Raw genomic sequence first — 6,000 nt, 5'->3', positions numbered from 1 at the left:
AACCTATAAAAATCATTAAATTGTGAATTTTTCTAAGATTTACAAATGCACACAACTAAAATTGAAAGAGATGTAAACGGGCCGGAGAGATAGCAATGGAGGTAAGGCGTTTTGCCTTTCATGCAGAAGGACTGTGGTTCGAATCCTGGCATCCCATATGGGTCCCCTGTGCCTGCCTTTCTGAGCATAAGAGCCAGGAGTAACCCCTGAGTGGGGGCCAGGTGTGACCCAAAAACCAAAACCAAAAAAAAAAAAAAAAGAGAGATGTAAACATACAAATAAAAAAAAAACAGAATGCAAGTTCATCATATATTGGATAGCTAATTTGAGTATTGTTATTAGATGAAAATACTTCACAAAATCCTCATGGAGGGGCCGGAGAGATAGCATGGAGGTAGGGCATTTGCCTTGCATGCAGAGGGACAGATGTTCGAATCCCAGCATCCCATATGGTGCCCAAGCCTGCCAGGAGCGATTTCTGAGGCATAGAGCTAGGAATAACTCCTGAGCGCTGCCAGGTGTGACACACAAAAAAACAAAAAACAAACAAAACAAAAAATCCTCATTGAATTTCTCACCCCATGGGGGAAATAATATTTATGAGCCAATTTATCAATAAGAGATGTGAGCATCTCTACATATTTTAAACCACACAAAATATATTAGACAGGCCCTGGAAATTATGGGAGGTAAGTACTGGTGTAAGTGAAAGATTAGTCAGAGCTAATAATTATTATAGATGAGTGATAAATAAATTGGACATTCATTAGACAACAGTCCCTCTATGTCCAGTTTTGCTTTCCAGGATTTTAGTCTCTTGTTGTGGTCCTAAACTATTACAAACAATAGGATAATTTGAAGGGTTGGAGAGATGGTAAAGGGGTTACAGCACTTGCTTTGCACACTGCTGACCCCAATTATGATTTCTGAGCAGAGAAAGGAGTAAGTCAAGTAATGCCAGGTGTGACCTGAACAAAACAAAAATAGTACTTTGAGAGAGAACTATCATCAGCCCCTTAACTTCAGTATGTATGGCATAACAAGGGAGCTACACCTCCTGGATGGTGCCATCATACAACTCAGCTATGGCACAGGAACCACTGTGCAACATATAGTCCATCACCAATCAAAACCTCACTCTACGACACAAAACTCGATCATAGCATGGCATTCTCACTGCTCTATTTGATGAGCGTTGTTAGTCGCCAACTGTGCCTAATGGTGTGCATGTATAGGAAAATTACTCTGTATGTAGGGGGCTGGGACTCATCTGTAATTTTAGGCATCTATTAGGGTCCTGGAATGAATCCTTGGGGATAATAGAGGATTACTGCACAATCTGCTAACCTTTGCATGTGTATTTTTTCATAGAAGACTTTTAATAAATTTATTCCCTAGAAAAGGCAAAAGTGTATGGCTCATTCAAAAAAGGAAACAATATTAAACCTACACTATGATCTCAACTTTTAAAAGTCAAATATAGGAGGAATGAAAAGAGATAGCTAAAAGTTCTGGAACACAGTGTTTCGAATGCTTGAGCCCCTAGTTCAATCTCTGGCATTGCCTGGTCCCTCAACAGCACCAAGAGTGATGCCTGAGCACCAATCTAGGAGTAGACCTCAAACACCAAGTCAGATTTGGGTCCAAAATTATTTTTATTACCGTACTTTCTGGCGTACAAGACGACCCCCTACTTTTTCTGTTAAAATATAAAGGTTTTGGGCTATATTTGCCATATAAGACTGCCTCTCTTTTAACACACACCAAATTGAAATTAAAAAAGTAAGAGAAAAAGAGTAGAACTCTCAAAGGTTAACAGTATATGTTTAGTAAAGCTAGACTTTGGAGTGCCAACGATCATTTTACATTTGTCATTTGTAGTGAGTGGCTGTGATTTTTTTAACTGTGATCTACATTGAGGTGATTGTGGGGTGTGGGTGCAGCTAGCAACACTTCAACAGGGCGGGTACTTTGAGCCGAAATTTAAAGAAATTAAACCATAGGACTGTAAAAATTCTGGGCTTGTTGCATACTTTTAAGGACTTCTCCACTCGAAGCAGGCCAAAATGCAAAATGACAGGTACAGGTACGGTACTGAAATGAGATGACCAAGCCCATCTCCTCTGCAGATGCTACAAGAGGCCTTATGTTCCTAATAATGATCACGATGCACGCTGCTAATAGAGAAAGGCAATCGGGACCTTCCAGAAGTCCAGGAATCCAAACACACACAAGCCAGCAGCACCCACATTCGCCGTGGAAGCAGCTTTTCTTTGGCTCCACGCTGGGAGCCAGGAGTGATGAAGATGCCCCTATTGGAGGTGTGGGCCTCAAGACTCCAACGGGGGGCTTCCTTCCCTAGGGGTCCCAGAGATGCACGAGGCACGACCCCAACTCGATTCCCGGGAACACACGATTCCCAAGCGAGACGCCACCAGAGACTCTGCAGGCCCAGATCGAAGTGGGCCTCCTGGGCCAGAAAAAGCAGCCTCGGCAGCCTTATTCCTTCGACATCAGTCGAGGATGCTCAGAGGGCCACCGAGGCCCCTACCTCGCTGCCACACTCTGCAAGCAGCGGAACCCAACCCCGGACTCTGCTCCCCGATCCCCTCTCCCAGCTCGGGGCGAACCTCGCAGCAAACTTACCGTCTCGCACCTGGCAGCACCGCCGGAAGTCCCGCCCCCCCCCGCCTCGCTCAAATCCTTCCCCCACCCCGGCCCCTCGGCCAAGCAGAAACGTTCCGGCTGCCGAGAGCTGCAGTTAGTTGTAGAACCCGGTCGCTGGGAGGCCGCAGCAGGGCTCTCTTGGAACTTCTGGGTTGGTATGGGAATCTTGCCAGTCCCCTCCACTTGCAACTCTTCTTCACAAAGAGCTGGAAAATAGCGGTCGTTTTTCGCTCTGGCAAGGTTGCAGGTGCAAGAACTTTCTCCCTAGACTTTGAAGAGCTAGATTTTTTTCCTTAAATTTCCATAAGATTGGCCTAAAGAATTCCTGACTCCTGCTGCAAGTGCTAAGTCAGAATTTTAGTGCTGCAGCGGTTTTCTGGAGCTCCTTCATCATGCTCCTGCTCTCCCCGTGCAAAATTTTATTGAACCCTATATTGGGTCTGAATGCCCTCCTAGGCAGGCACTAGCAATGAAAATCTGACAGCAATCATAGAGGTTTTTTGTTTTTGTTTTTGTTTTTGTTTTCTGCTGTGAAGATAATACCAAAGAGAAAGAATTAGGATGGAAGTGGGAAACAAGTTGGAGTTTTAAGTAGAATAAGGCTAGAGAACAGCTGAATGACCTGAAGCACATGCTTTGCAGGAGGGAAGCCTGGGTTCGATTTCCAGGCAACACAATATGCACAAAGCACTTCCAGGAGTGACAATCCCCCCAATAAAGTCATGAGTCACACAAAACATTTGATTTGAAGCATTAACGACAGGGAGCAGGTGATATTATCTGTTCTGATATATCTTTTCCCTTTTATTTCCTTTGAATTTTCTGTTGTTGCATTGAGTATAAAGGAGTGTACCTCACACTAGGCTGTGGTGCTTGCACCCTTGATCTAGTACTTATTGGGGATGGGAACTTTCATTATTATTTTTTTTTTTTTGGTTTTTGGGCCACACCCGGCGGTGCTCAGGGATCACTCCTGGCTGTCTGCTCAGAAATAGCTCCTGACAGGCACGGGGGACCATATGGGACACCGGGATTCGAACCAACCACCTTTGGTCCTGGATCGGCTGCTTGCAAGGCAAACGCCGCTGTGCTATCTCTCCGGGCCCGGGAACTTTCATTATTTAGCTTTCACACACCTATTGCAAGTACTTTTATTTCTTTAATTATCTCTTTTCTAGCTCTTTCCTTCACTGATGCTAATATGATAAGGACATGGACGGGACACACACACACATACATACATACATACACACCAGGTGTTTTTAGCTATGGGGCTTGATGGGAGGCGCACATGATTGTGGGACTGGCACGCGTGTCATGGTGCTCAGTCAGGTCTGCAAAGTCAGGAGTATCTAGCTCTCAGGGTCAGCCAATAGCTTCAGGGCAACTTTGATACACCAGTTCATGCTTATGATTGCAGAAAGTTTCAGGTAAAGAGCAAGAAGAAAGTCACCAAGGGTTGCCAGAACCTGCTTTGTGGATTGGTGGATTTGCTGATTGCTAGATAAACCCATAGAGAGTGGAACATCCAAACTTGCTGACCTGACTCTTTGGACAACTGAGCCACAGCAAGTGATGGGTGGTTAGAGGACAGAACAAGACAGCCCAGCACAGGCCAGGAGCTAGGCTTTGTGACAGTGATCAGACTGTCTGAGAACACCCTTGCCACCCTTCCATGCTTTGCTGCAGTTATCCAAAAAGGCCTGACTGTATGTCCATGTTCTTTCTCTAACTTCAAAGTGGCATTTTATGGGACCAGAAACAATAGCACAGCGGTAGGGCGCCTGCTTTAAATGCAGCCGGACAGGGATAGACCCAGGTTCGATTCCTGGCATCCCATGTGATCCCTCAAGCCTGCCAGGAGTGATTTCTGAGCTCAGAGCCAGGAGTAGCCACTGAGCACCATCAGGTGTGGCCAAAAAACAAAACAAAACAAAACTAAACTAAAGTGGCATTTTATTTTAATTTTTGGGGTCCACCCACACAGTGTTCTGGGTACCTAGGGGCCACTCCCGGAGATACTCTGTTTGATACTGCTCATGCACTATACCCTGCAGTGCTGGATGCTGCCAGCTGGTGCTTAGAGAACCATGTGATGCCAGGAATAAAACCCAGAATCTCTGCCTGCCAGACATACACTATTTCCTTGGCATTATTTAAACACAATGTTTAAAAAAGCTATGGAAATGATTAAGACTTGTGCTGAGTCAGAGAGACAATGCCTGAGATAAAGAGCATGCCTTGCATATTGTTGGCTCTAGCTGAATTCTCAGCATTACGTGGCCCTTAGCATTGCCAGGAGTGACCTTGGAAGCACAGAGTTGAGCACTTGAACACCATCAGGTATAATTCAAATCCTCCCAACAAAGCTTTCCCCAACACTTCCCATTAGAAATCTCAAGGGTGGGAGCATGACTTAGGGGCCACACCTGGCTTTGCTCAGGGGCCAGCAATGTAGACGCCAGTGCTCAGAGGGCCATCTGCAATGTGAGGTTTCAAACGATTGTGATTACTGCAGCCTCACATTGGTAAATGCATTAACCTCTGTTCTCTCTCTCCCAACCTAGAAGTGTCAATTTTTTTTGTGGGGGGGGGGCATACCCTGTGACTCTCAGGGATTACTTCTGGCTATACACTCAGAAATTGCCCCTGGCTTGGGGGACCATATGGGATGCTGGGGGAACTTGCAAGGCAAACACCCTCCCACTTGTGCCACTGCCCCAGAAGAGTCAATTTCTAACCAGTTTCCTTCATTCTTTTTTGTTTCGGTTTTTGATTTTTGAGCTAAAACCCAAAAATATGGTGATGCTTAGGGGTTATTCCTGGCTCTGCACTCAGGAATTATTCCTGGCAGGGGCTGGAGTGATAGCACAGTGGGTAGAGTGTTTGTCTTGTATGTGGCCACCCCGGGTTCAATTCTTTCTGGTCTCCCAGGCCTGCCACGAGTGATTTCTGAGCGCAGCGCCAGGATAACCCCTGAGGGCTACAGGATGTGGCCCAAAGCCAAAAAATAAAACCAATAAAAGGAACTACTCCTGGTAGTGCTTGGGAATCATATGTAATGCTGCAGGATTTGTAAAGTTTGTAATGCTGCAGATCGAACCTGGGCCAGCTTGTTCAAAGCAAGCACTCTACTTACTGTACTATTACTCCTCCTCTAGCCTTAATTTCTACAAAACACTAGAGGATGGATTATCCATCCAAGAGGTTTATTTATTTATCCAAGAGGTTACAATGTAGTAAAACACAAGCTACTATGTGGGATTTAAATACTGAGTCTTTAACATGTCCAGACAAGACACTTCTAATCCCAAAGCTTGAAGGAGAATGGCT

This window comes from Suncus etruscus, chromosome 2 (genome assembly GCF_024139225.1).
Source record: "Suncus etruscus isolate mSunEtr1 chromosome 2, mSunEtr1.pri.cur, whole genome shotgun sequence".
Lineage (NCBI taxonomy): Eukaryota > Metazoa > Chordata > Mammalia > Eulipotyphla > Soricidae > Suncus > Suncus etruscus.
Note: the sequence above shows the minus strand (reverse complement) of the source record.